Genomic DNA, 14,167 nt, shown 5'->3' with positions numbered 1-14,167 from the left:
CCTCCCAGCCTGCTTTCGATTGCATGTGGTGAACCACAGTGATGTTATCACTTCAAATGGTGCCCTGGCATTAGCTTTACATTAAGGAATGCTATTAGCGGAATGTCCACAAGAAAGCCCTTTCTGAGAAAAGATGTCTCTGTCATGGTGGGACTCTGGGTCCTCTGTGGCCCCATGACCTGCACATTGACCTGGCAGAGAGACTTCCAACAGCATGATTCAGACCCTGGGGATTTTTTTTTTTATTCCCTGCGTGTACATTTATTTGGAACACCTGGGTCATTTATACAATTTCCTGCTTGTGAAATGGTAATAACCATATGTCCCTAACTTTTTAAAGGTTTTTCACTTGTCTACAGTTTAAACTGAATGCAAACATGAAACTTAATGTTTACTATTGTTTGGCTTCTAGAATGTACTATTCTAAAACATAATGATCAAATATTTTAAACACAAAAAATTAGTTTAAGGCCTGGGTTTTTGGTAAGCATGTTTCTAATTTTTTTTCTGGAAGCCATACAAAAGAATGGAAAGAAAAGAAAAACTACCACTTTATATTAGGAGCACAATTGGGAGGAAAGAACAAAGATAATGAATTAATTGACCTTGATTAGGGACGTGATTATTTATAACACGTATATATGGAATGTTCACTCACTCAGTTGTGTTCAGCTGTTTGCGACCACCAGGCTCTTCTGTCCATGGGATTCTCAAGGCAAGAATACTCGAGAGGGTAGCCGTTTCCTTCTCCAGGGCATCTTCCCAACTGGGGAATTGAACCCGTGTCTCTTTCATTGGCAGGCGGATTCCTTACCACTGAGCCACCTGGGAAGCTCCACTCACAAATATGATTTTAAGTGACATGATTCTATGTGATTATGGGATGAATGCACTGAGCTCTCTGTGCCTGCGTCCCTTGTGGCAGAAGACCTTTTCTTCCTCTTCTTCCCCATCTCCCCCTGCTCCTCCTCACCCTCTGCCATGTATTATTAATCTAATTCTAACTGCACTGGGAGAAAGCACTTCATAAACTGTTTTTTAACAAACTATTTTAAATCATTTCCGCCCCCCCCCCAACACACACCCAGATGATAACAAAGAGGCCTTTAGATCTTTAGATCACAAAGAGACCATTTCTATTTGAGCAAAGAATATGTTTCGCTGAAATAAAACTCTTCCTCCTTGTACTGTTAGAAAGAAAAACGCTTACTAAAATATTTTCCCCAGCATTTGTTTGGATACAGCACAAATAGCATGCCTGTTTCAGCATCTTGCACCTAGATGTCTGTTTTCACCACTTAATTTTTTAAAAAGTCGTGTTGCCTGTATAAATAAACATCTGTGGTAGGAATGGGAATTTGGTATAGTCATAAACTAGGCTATGATTCATAGAATCCTGTTAACAGTGATATTAGAGGTTATCTATCTCAGTGCCACACTTTGTAGCTACACAGAGGGCACCGATGAGTTGAGTGAGTTGGGGACCGTCACTGTGTGTGTGTGTGTGTGTGTGTGTGTGTGTGTGTGTGTGTGTGTGTCCTGGATGGTGGGAAGGAGGGGCACTCAGCACTCTACCACTGCAAGGGATTCCTGGTGAAGTTGTGTCCTCATAGTCCCTGCCCTCCCTAATCTAGCCCAAGCCCATCTGTCTTCCATCATGGTATTTGTCAGTTCTGGTGGCTTCTCTCCCAGACACTTAGCCATTTGTGTCTCACCAGGTTGAGTAGCACCTATTAAAATAATAGATACTCTTTGAATGTGAATTATGTATCTTTTCATGGGAACAAATTTTTAAAATTTCCACATGTAATCTCTCAAGGTTTCTATAAAGTACATTGAAGGCAAATGTTACTCTGCTTATAGCACACACACAGCAATTACATGGCAGTTAAATTGTTTCTTGGGTCACATAACAAGATTATAATAAAGGGGTGGTTGATCCAGAAATTATGATTTTGGAGTCTCATACCTGTCCATAATGGATAAATCACCATACTCGACCCCAGTCGTTTCCCCAACAATTTTGTAGGTAATTGAAGTGTTAGGAGAGAAGAGTAATTATTTGTATTACTACATATGCTGTGAAAGGAAAAACTGTTGCTGTAAAGTTCTCATTGAGGCGGCAGAATTCACTCCTGACTGCTGAATGCAAGTGTCTGCTTTTCTTTTTCTCCCCCTTACTCCTTTTCCTATGCCTTGTGATGCTTTTTCCCGAAAGGTCTTGCGGCACCCCAAACACACCATGCTCTTCCAACCCTCCAAACCTTTCTGAACAGTGGTTTCTTTTCCCTTGAGTGCCTTTTGTTCTGGTCACAAAATCTTGCTCCTTCTTTAAAGATGTTGGCTTTCAAGATATGTTGCGTGGGTCAGCAGCATCATCACTCTTGGGAGTGCGTCAGAGCTGCAGAGTCTCACCGGCCCTCCAGGTGCCTACACTAGACAATTTGGGGGCAGGGGGAGAGAGACAGCAGCTCAGTGGAGGGTCTTGGGGGAGACCCTATGCCCTTAGAGGGCCAGCGTGCACAGACAGACCTCCCTCCCCAGCTGGATCGTCCTTGAGAGGATTGGAAGAGGGCCCAGCAGTCTGTGCTCTAACAAGCTCTCTGAGTAGTTCTGATGTGATGGAGTTTGAGAATCGCCACATTTAGACACCTTTCACATGGCACCTCGTTCCATAGGCTCGTCTTGAGAATTCTGAGCAGGCAGTCATCTCTCACATTGAGATACTTTTTCTTAGTGTGTTACTTAGTCAGGGAAGGCTAGCTGCGGTAGCCAGATGGCGGTAGCTTAACAATGAGCTTATTTCTCACTTGCGACCGGATCCCATTGGGTGTGCCTCACGTGGTCCTCCGTGTGATGATTCAGAGCCTAGTTCCCTTATATCCAGGGCTTCTCCCTTGCACATGGCCTCCTCAGAGCTCTCTGTATGGTCTGCGCTTTCAGTAGCTTGTCAAGGAGAGAGCGAGTGAGCGAGCTGGGACCCTTGTGCACCATGTTTTATAACCCCAATGGCACCCCACTCCAGTACTCTTGCCTGGAGAATCCCATGGACGGAGGAGCCTGGTGGGCTACAGTCCATGGGGTCGCTAAGAGTTGGACACGACTGAGTGACTTCACTTTCCACTTTCATGCATTGGAGAAGGAAATGGCAACCCACTCCAGTGTTCTTGCCTGGAGAATCCCAGGGACGGGGGAGCCTGGTGGGCTGCCGTCTATGGGGTCGCACAGAGTCGAACATGACTGAAGTGACGCAGCAGCAGCAGCAGCAGCAGGCTCTGCTACCTCGTTTTTCTGATATTCCTCAGCCAGAACCCAGTCACATAGTTTTCAGCCTGACCGCCAGACAGATTGGAAGGGTGGTCTTTCTTTCTACCCCAGAAAGAAGACACAGGATTGGGGAGCATCTGGTCCCCTTCTGTCCAGTCACAATATGGTGCCAGCCATAGATGTCATTGTACATTTGCTAGTAACTGCATTTAAAAAAGTAAAAGGAAACAAATGAAATTAATTTTAATAATATATTTAATTTAATCTAGTATATACCAGTATTATTCAGCATGTCAGCAATAAAAATTATGAATAAGATATTTTGTATTCTTTGTTTGTTTCTTCATCCAAAGCCTTTGAAATTTACGCTGAGAATTTATTTCCATTTGACTAACCAAATGTCAAATGCTCAATAGCCCGGTGTGACTAGTGGCTCTGCTGTTCCAGTGGACAGCACATTTCTAGCCAGTCCCTGCCACACTTGGTATGTAAGTTCCTCATCTGAATCCTTCCATCTTTCCTCTCCCGCTAGACTGTGTGTGTTCCTTACGTCTCAGTCCTTGCACAGTGCTCTGCGGTTAAGAAATGCTTGTGAGTGATTGAGCAGGCAGGAGATTGAATGCATGAATCAACTGAGTCTTGAATGGACTAATGAGTAAGTGTGGGAGAGCATTCCTCTTGGCTCTTGGAACTACTCTCATGAAAGTTCCTGAGAAGTTCTCTTTTGTGACAAGTGCTGGTTTACACAGAGTCTGACAAGATTAGTGTCACAGCAGAAGAGTAAAGTAAGCCCTGTTAGCTGGGGTGCTAGAATGTAGTACTGAACTGCAGGAACCTTGAACTGAGAGAACCTGATCGTCGGATGGCTTGATGTCCTCACTTTGATAAGCACGTGTCCCTGAGACAAGTGGAGACTTGGAGCTGGCATCTTAGCTCCAGGGAGCTGGGTCTGCTGACACTTTCGGTTGATTTAACTCTACCGCAGTAAATCTGAAGCCCTGTGTTTCCCCCCGAATTAATGAACGCATATCGTGGAACATGCTGCCATTATTTTAAAACGAGATGCTAGGAAAATTGTTAACATAGTCTCAGTTTAAAAATGCTGCTAAACAGAACCTCCTTAAGATTTTTTGTTTTTCTTCAAGTCTCCAATCGGGAACTAGGAACGCTCATGTAAGTTTTATCAGTCTAGTGTACACATCTGAGATCCTACTGAGGAGGAAGACAGACAGGGGTACATTAGACAGCAGTATTGGATTAGGGTTTTTTTTGTGTGTGTGTGTTTTTTTTTTTTTTCATTACTGCCCTAACTGCAGTGTGGAGGATGCATATGGAGGATGTCACTTTGGCATCTTATTCCTCTGCAGCAGGAAGAAAGGAAATCCTTAGAAATGCATGTTGCCTTTCCCTAAACAGATTGCTTCATTGCTTTTAGTTAGCCGCCATCATGGTCACAAATTTGAACTTGATTGAGCGCTTGTAACTCAGCTGGCAAATAAGGTATTAAGGAACTCTAGGCAACAAAACCCTAGGGGCTTGGTTTTGTTCTATATTCTCTTCAGGGAAGTATCCTGCTGAGCCCCATTTCAGTGTGTGAACATACCATTAAAACAACTGGAGAGATGCTTGGGGCTCTTGCTACTCTGGAGGGCCTTTCTTATTGGCTTGGAGTTGAGAGGCATTTTATTTTGGCAGGGGTCAGGGAAGACGGGGCAAGGAAGGTGGATGAAGGGTGATTCTGGTGGAAGAGCCCACCTACAAAGTTGTATTTTTTCCCCCAAAAATCCAGGTAAATAGAAATGATCAATGGAAACCTGCCGTGGCATTTCAGTAAGACTAAGGTGTGTGCCGTGGGGAAGGAGACAGTAGCCTACTCCAGTGTTCTTGCTGGGAAAACACCGTGGGCAGGGGGTCTGGTGGGCCATGGTCCGTGGGGGCAGAGAGTCGGGCACGACTCAGCACCTGAGCTCGAGCGCGGAACCATGTGTCCGTCCCCTGGAGGGCAGTGCAAGTTGTGGCCTCATCCCCGTCCTCTGCTTTCAGCTGCGCACAGTCATCTGTGTCATGCCTGTGAGATGCTAATATATCTGGGAACCCGTCCATGTTTCCTTGTATTGGATCTGGGCTGAAACATTGTGGGTGTTCTCTCTCTCTTTTGTGTTACTAAGATCAGTGACTCTCAGGTGAAAGCCTACAGCATTAAGTATCGACTGGAGGACTTCCCAGGTCTCAGCTCAAGGCTGCAAGTCAGCAGTTCTGGGTGGAGTCCTGGATCTGTATAACACAGAGGTGAGCAGGCATCTGGCAGGTTAAGATCAGGAGGTGGTAGGGAACATTCCAGGTTGACAGACGGCGTTTCTGGAGGCATGGAGGTGAGGCGCAAGGAGGCAATATGGCCAGTGTTCCTGTTCATAAGATTCGGGACAAGGTTGGTGCGGAGGGCGGGGGAGAGCACAGTGGGCCTGCGTGCTACGTATGCCGGCAGGCTGTAGGTGAAGGGCGGTCGTGGTTCAGCCTGGGGAGAGGCCATCCTGCCCTGGGAGCTGGCTCTCCAAGGTGTACTGTCTGCTGCTGCTTCGCTCCTTAGGGGGATTAACATGGGCAGAAAGTCTTTGCCCTCACATTCCCATCTTTCCTCACTCTGTTCCATACTTTGAACTATTAGGTTTCACCTATGTGTGAACAATAAAATAAGAGAAAAAAGATTTCAGTAGAGTGAGGTTTTGGCCCACACTGCCCCTGTGGGGGCTTTCTAGGGGGCACTAGTGGTCAAGAACCTGTGTGCCAATGCTGGAGACACACGAGATTGTGGTTCGATCCCTGGGTCGGGAAGACCCCCTGGAGAAGGACCGGGCACCCACTCCAGTACTCTTGCCTGGGAAATCCCATGGACGGAGGAGCCTGGTGGGCTACAGTCCATGGGGCCACACAGAGTGGAACATGACTAAACTGACTTAGCACGGCATGGCCCCTGGTTCACTTCATCTTCGAAGGAAGAAGAACTCATGTTGAGCTTGATTTCAAATCTTTCAAGTTGTGGATGATATCTGAAGATCTGGTCACTTGTAGACCAGTTTTAAAAGTAGGTGTTGATTTTATCTTTATGGTCAAGGCAAGTAAAAATGACCTCTTGTTAATCTGTTTAAAAGTTGTTTTACCACGTAGGACCTCTGTGACCTTGGACTGACCCCCTAAGTTCTGTGCCTCGGTTTCCTCGCCTGTAAAGTAAGCGTTGATGGAGGGACGTGCTGCTTCTCGCACTGCCAGGCACCGAGTAAAGCCATGCTGAGCAGAGGTGTACTGAAGCCTGAAGCAGAAAGGGGAAAAGGCAGTAATGCTGATCTGATCTTTATTTCAAGTTGTGATTGGTTTATCATGGCTTTTTTGGAGGATATGAACTGTGATTTCATTTGAGTGTTTCATTAAATTTTACTTGATTACTGAGTTTTTAGTGCTGTCTTAAATTCTGTCCCTCAACTGAATGCTCCACTTAACTCATCCCAGTCATGACCATGGAGGAAGTATTTATTCATGCAATAGCTACTTGTTAGACATTATTTTAAAAGTTTCCCAAATAGGAATAAATGGCTTTAGAAATTTTAAATAATGTTTAGTTTAAAATAATTCATGCTTATTAAAGGAAGTCTAAAAAGTATAGATAAGTAGAAAGAAGGGAAGATGAAAGGCTTTGTTCCATATTTCAGACACAACTCTGTCAACATTGAACTTCAGTTTTCATTTCTTGTTATCTTCTATCCTAATATTTTCAGGCCTCAGAAAACTCTGCAGTATTTTCTGTGGCTCCCTTAAGGAGATATGTGTGTTCGAAAGGGAGGTCAAATTCATTTGAAATAAAACTTTAAATATTCCGATCTACTTTTAATTATTAGGTTTAATGTTAATTTTGAAGCAGGGCTCCAAAGCATAGTAGCTATGTGAACTTAAGTTATTTAGTTTATAAGAACCCCGGTTTCTCTAAAGAAAAATACCTCTTTCTAGAGTTATTATTGTAAGGGTTGAATTGAACTGAATTAAACAAGTATGTATGCTGAATGCCTAGCACACAGGAGGATTTGGGAATGTTCTCCTTGCCCCTCTCCTCCAGACCCCAAGGCCATTCATTCTCTTTCCTTCCCACTTCTCTTCTGTATTGAAATTCCTGTGTGACAGTCACCTAAACAAATAAATAATCATTGACTTCTAGATATAGGTCTTGGCAGAGCATAAATTGAAGCGTGTGCCTGGAGAGTTCCCAAATGCTTCATGGAACATTGGAAGCCTCATATATATTGTAGGGACTGAATCAATGGCGGGACTTTAAGACCTGGCCCCTCTTTGTCGAAAGGCCAGTGGGATAGTCATAGCTACTTTTCAGAGCCTGATTAAACACCCCCACCGCCACCCCCGCTTCACCGTCTCTCTTTTATCCGTGTTTTTCCTGGAAGAGTGTTTTGCCTCATGTGGGAGGGGAAAGCCGAAGCCCATTGTCTTGCGTGTGTCACACTCTAGGAATGTGACAAGTAGCACTGGCCTGTTCAGCAGCTTCAGTGAAGGACCAGAGGTGACTGTAGTGCCGTCACCATTCCACCTCCACCGCCACCTTTGGTCTCCAGGCTGTGTGATGTGTGCGTGTCGAGTCAGTAGTGGGGTAAAAGGAAGCCCCAAAAGCCTACCTTCCCTGACATGTGCCCTCCTCACCTACCGTGTTTTTATCTCCACCTCCAGTTACTTTTATCTGTAGCTTATCTATGAAAGATTCATTGAGTTATGTATTTTTACAAGTACTCGGGGGGAAACTTTGAATTGTCAGGATGTGTGGTTGTCCAGGAATAAGGTTTGAGCCCCTGAAACCGCTGGCTTTGTTTTCTCTTCCTTGTCAGTCTCTTAACTTCACAAAGGAAATCAGTCACAATGAGGGCTCGTTTAGGCAGCAGGATGAGAAAGGATACATCATCTTCGCCGCTGATGAGTTTATCTTATGGAAAGGACGTAATCTGCCACTGCTGCCAAAGAGGGGACTTCCCAGTCATTGTCAGGGGACCGGCATGACTGTCAACGATCATTATCTTTTTGTCGTCCAGGCGCTCAGTCTTGTCTGACTCTTTTGTGACCCCCACAGACTATAGCTTGCCAGGCTCCTCTGTCCATGGGATTCTTCAGGCAAGAATTCTGGAGTGGGTTGCCATTTCCTTCTCCAAGGGATCCTTCCGACCCAGGGATCGAACCTGCGCTTCCTGCTTGGCAGGAGGATTCTTTACCACTGAGCCACGTTGTCTTTTTAATGCAAGCTGAATTTGGCCAGATCTGCTGGACTGGTTGGAGTGTTTCCTCATGGTGGGTTTGCCCCTTGAAGCCTGGGCGTGTTTCTGTTTTTGCAGAAGTCGGTATGCCGTGTTGGCTGGACCTTTCTCTCTCCTTCCCCCAGGTTAGGGAGCTGATGGCCATGGACTGTGACACCTGGAGGGTAATCACCTGAGCCCTGTGACCTCTCCAGCTTGTCGCTTCTCTGTCATGGACACATCAGGATGGTCCCCAGCTTTCTACCTTCTAAACACTCATGGGACTGGCTTTGAGTAAATTAGCATACACAGGTATTTTTATGAAACCTATAACCTCAGAGGGTGGCTCTTTGCATTTTTCATGATGTTCTTTTGAGAGGTGGATGGGGGAGAAATGAAAGAATGGACGTTCGTCTTCCATTTATAGCTGAATAAGGCATTTGAAGGGAAAACTTTAATGCTTAGGGCCTTAAAAGAAGGTTTTGATTATCTTTTCTCACCAAGCACACATTCTCTGGCCCTTTACCTCAACATTTGTCACGTGGTGAGGAAAGTTAAAAAATTCTACTTTGTGTGAACTCCCTTGGTGCTGGAGTTTGTGATAAATCAAGCCAAGGTGAGACAGTTTCACTGTTTGTTCTGTAAGCAAACATGTATGGATTATCTACTGTGCACACAGCCGTTCCCCGCCACCGCCCTGGTGCTCAGAGCTGACGAGGGCAGATGACACACCGGGCTAGGTCCAGTCCAGATGGAGGCCACAGCGGGCCCCGCTGTGCTAACTCAGGCCGGGAGTTTCATTTCCTGAGAAAAATCCCAAGCACGTTATGTTTCCCTTGGCTTTGTAAGTTTCCATCTCTGAAACAAATCATTGACACCGCTGGCTGAATGATCATCATTGTGACCAAAACAAATAGTTCACAGAAAAACTCTTGGTGTCCAGAGTATAAGAGCTCTGTATCCAGCCCGAGGGGATCCTGATCCTTCAGTGAATTCATCTGATAAATGTGTTCTGAGTACGTACCCTGACTTAGGACCTGGGAATAGAGCAGTACACCAAATAGACAAAAATCTCTGTCTTCCCAGAGCTGCTGCTTTCTTTAAAGTGGAGTTGGACAGACACTAAACAAATAAGGAAAACAAGAGTATAGAACGCCAGATGGTGACAGAGGCCGTGCAAGAGTGTAGGCAGGGAAGGGGGATGTCGCGGCTGGGGGTGGGCTATCTTCACGAGAAGCTTCCAGATCATTCTCGGCTGCTGGCAGCATTCTACGACAACAGTGGGATACGTCCGTTGTCCCCCTGGGTCTTGGGAGTGAATGATGTCTAGCTTGGGTCGAAATGGTGATCCCTATCTTCCAGGTGAGGGAAGTGGGCCCCCAGAGTGGTGAAGTCACTGTCCTACATTCATAGAGCCAGTCCCAGAGAGTACCCTAAGCGTCCCCCGTCTAGAAATGGGAGGACTCCACGCGTCTTACTTCCCTCATTTGAAAACGGAGCCTTCTCTAGGGCCCCTCCCGCTGCCCCAGCACCGTGGGCTCACCCCAGACATGGAGAGAGGGCAGTAGGCCTCCTCACCCGCTTCTTCACCGCAGGACATCCTTGTCCTCTGCCAGACTCTCAGCTCTGCCTCTGTCGGAAATGAGGCTCTGACACGTTTAAATATAGATCCACCTTTTGGTCTGTGTGTTTCTCTTCCACGTGTTCTAGGGCAGTATGATTCTGAAATGTGTGCATTGTTGTTGTTCAGTCGCTAAGTCGTGTGCAACTCTTTGCAACCCCGCGGACTGCAGCACGCCAGGCTTCCCTGTCCTTCACTGTCTCCTGGAGCTTGCTCAAACTCATGTCCACTGAGTTGGTGATGCCGTTCAACCATCTCCTCCTCTGTTGCCCCTATCTCTTCCTGCCTTTGCTAGAAGCTGCTCAGTGAAGGCCTCATCTGATGACCTATTGGCTTACTTGGAGGTCAGTCGGGGCTTCCTTGGTGGCTTGATCTTGATCATTCAGCCAGATCCAGGGGATCTTCCCAACCCAGGGATCGAACCCAGGTCTCCCTCAATGTTCTAGAGAAGGGAATGGCAACCCACTTCAGTATTCTTGCCTGGATTATCCCCATGGAGAAAGGAGCCTGGTGGGCCACAGTCCATGGGCTCGCAAAGAGTCGGGCACGACTGAGCGACTAAGCGCACTTAGGACATCAATCAGCAAATGAGTAAGATTGCAGGTGTTGACACCGCTGATTGCCATCTAATGTCTCTTGATTTAACCATTTAAATTGCTTTACTGTCTACTTCAGTCAAATTTAAACCTGCTCAAGAGCTTTGTGTCTTAAAACTTTGGTTGACTATCTGGCTTATCTCTCTGGACCTCAGTTTCCTTATTCTGTGAGTGGAGGATCTTCCCCTGGTCCCTTGTCTAGGAACTAGATAAACTCTAGGGGCTTCTCGGTAGAAACTACAGGAACACACAATTTCGAATATAGGTTTAGAAGGGTTCATGGACCATTTTCCTCCATATCCAGGCTTGGATGGATTCCAGGCTAATAAATACTAGGCTAGATGATAACGTGTATCTCATTTTTTGTGATTATCTGATTAAATCTCTAATGACAAAAATCATCATTGAGGTGAGCATCTAACTTGGTGAGAAGTGAAGTGAAAGTGTTAGCCTCTCCGTTGTGTCCAACTCTTTGCGACTCCATGGTCTGTCCATGGAATCCTCCGGCAAGAATACTGGAGTGGGTTGCCGTTCCCTTCTCCAGGGATCGAAACCCAGGTCTTCTGCTTTGCAGGCAGATCCTTTACCGTCTGAGCTAACAGGGGAGCCCTGTCAGACTTCTATCAGAATATATTTGATATTAACTCTTCTACGAGGCCCTGAGGGTGTGATTTGGAGCCCTCCCTCCTCTCCGCTCCCACTTCCACCTGCCTTTTTGTCGCCCCGCCCCTCCTCTCTTGTAACTGGCTGTTCAGCAGCCTGTTCCTGCACCCGTTGCCTCTGGTCCTGTCCTGACCTCTGCTCTCCCGCTTCTACGCACCGTGTTTTTGTTTCCTCAGGGGCAGATCGTATTCCCAACACCGTTTCTTTTCTTTGGCCACCAAGCTGGCCGGTAACAATACACTGTGGAAATCTTTAGTCATTTGTTTCTTTTTGTAAGTTTTCTTAATAATTTTTCCTTACTGTTTCACTTTTTCCCATAAAGGAGAAATGGAGTGATTACTTCGGAGTACATATTTAATATGTATTTAAATCTCTGCTCCAAAGTATGTGTATATGTATATGTTTTATTGTCGTTGTTCAGTCGCCAAGTCATGTCTGACTTCTTTGAGACCCCATGCATGGCAGCACTCCAGGCTTTTCCTGTCCCCCACCATCTCCCAGAATCTGCCCAAGTTCATGTCCATGAACATGAACATGTTGGTGATGCCATCCAACCATCTCATCCTCTTTCGCCCTTTCCTCCTGCCTTCAATCTCTCCCAGCATCAGGGTCTTTTCCAATGAGTCAGCGCTTCGCATCAAGTGGCCAAAGTATTGGAGCTTTAGCTTTAGCATCAGTCCTTCCAGTGAATATGAAGGATTCATTTCCTTTAGGATTGACTGGTATAAACATATGTTTTATATATTATTTAAGTATACTTTACAAGTATACACACACATATATGCACACACATACACACAACATACATATATACACATGTATACACACAACATATACATACACACATACACACATAAATATATACACACATACACACAACACATATACACATATATGTATATAACCATATACACACATATACACACACATACACTATATATATACACACAGATATATGCATATACACAGATATACACACACAGAGATACACACATACACACAGATATATATGCACACACACACACACACACATATGTTGCCTTTATAGTTAATTGTTATTTTGTAAATATCTTCCTGATTGGCCAAGAGCCCCTAATAGGAGAGTAAAAAAAAATTCTGTTGAGATAATTGATATTTATTCCTTGTACAGTCATTCTTTATGTAGCTGCTAGCTACAGCAAAATGCAGTCTCAAATTTTATATAATTCATTGCTAAAAACAAGTTTATTTACACTTCTTAAAGGTTCAGTTATACTGTTTCCAAGGATACCTTGGTCTTAAAAAAATATCTGGCAAGTTTTGCAGAATAACATTTTCTTAGCTGGGAGAAAAGAACACTTTAATTATTAGTAAATGATCCATTGGGGTTTAGCATATGAACAGTTGAGTGCTCTTGCCTTAATTTGGGCCACATGAAAATATTTGCATATTTTAAAATCCACCAGATTTGTGCTTCAGGGCTAAAGATAATCAGTGACATAAAACTGATACAAGCATTTGGTTCAACCAATACGTTTTGAATGCTTGCAGAACCTCAGACCCTGGGGACTCAGCTCCTGTCCCGATGAATTTACAGGCTCACTGGAGAGTGCAGCACATACACCCTTAGTAAAAGGTAGACTGTGACAAGCTCCGAGATGGCAGTAAATGAAAGAGATGCCCAGAAGGTGCCAGAAGAGGAGCTAATGCAGCCTGGCCAGGAGGAGCCAGGGCTTTTCCTAGGAAAGTGGCATTTAAACTGGGTCTTGAAGGTCGCGTAGGTGTCCTGTGGGTGAGAGGGTCCTTTATTCAATTTCCTGCTTTTCAGAACTTGATGGAACTTCATTGTATGGTGGGTGGGGGATGACAGGGTCTTTGGAGTCTAAAGTTAGACTTCCTTATAGTAAATAATTACCCTTAGAAAATTCCTTAAATTTCCTATACAGTTTTCATGTTTTTTTTTGTACCCAACCTATATAATAATTTGTATGTATATTAACATCTGAGAGCTGAAATCCATATATGGAAGCATCTATTTCATCTTATCTCTGGAATGTTTCTACTTTGCCATGGGTTTTCCTCCATTCCCATTCTAACAGTAAAACTCTATACCCTTAATGCATGCTTTTTTGAGGGGAGGGGGAATTGTCAGTATATAGATGATATTTACCTATTTCCACTTTTAAAATTTATTTTTTAAATGGAGGAAAATTACTTTGTAGTGTGTTGGCTTCTGCTGTACAGCAACACAAATCAGCCATAATTATACATATATCACCTCCTTTATTGCATGTTAATAGATGTATGTGTTATTATAAGAGTTAAACTGGTTAATATGTGAAAGAACTTGAGGTTGCTAGTGTCTGAAGGTTGGTAAATATTTGTGGATTTGAATCCAGATGTCCAGCATATACCTTCCCTTTGAAATATTGTAAAGGAAAACTTGACCACATACTTCCTGTCCTTCTATGATGGCATTTCCTCTTGTGGCTGCTCTGACCAGATGTCGTTCTCTTGTCCTCAGACACCGATTTCATGAAGCCCTTAGAGAAACCACATCCTACTTGTTGGTTTAGGTTTAGACGCTCAGTGCTGTACCGTGTGACCCCTTGACAGGCAGACTTACTGATACTGCTGCTGCTGCTGCTAAGTTGCATCAGTCGTGTCCGACTCTGTGCGACCCCATAGACGGCAGCCCACCAGGCTCCCCCGTCCCTGGGATTCTCCAGGCAAGAACACTGGAGTGGGTTGCCATTTCCTTC

General features: G+C 44.8%; 1 protein-coding gene across 6 annotated transcripts in view; it reads left to right on the top strand.

Moving 5' to 3' along the window:
• Positions 1–14,167, top strand: part of DOCK9 (dedicator of cytokinesis 9) — a 288,392-nt gene that overhangs the window by 93,109 nt on the left and 181,116 nt on the right. The window lies entirely within an intron of this gene.

Source organism: Ovis canadensis, chromosome 10, assembly GCF_042477335.2.
Source record: "Ovis canadensis isolate MfBH-ARS-UI-01 breed Bighorn chromosome 10, ARS-UI_OviCan_v2, whole genome shotgun sequence".
In the NCBI taxonomy this organism is placed as follows: Eukaryota; Metazoa; Chordata; class Mammalia; order Artiodactyla; family Bovidae; genus Ovis; species Ovis canadensis.
The sequence above is the reverse complement of the archived record's forward strand: the minus strand, read 5'-3'. Positions and strand labels throughout refer to the sequence as shown.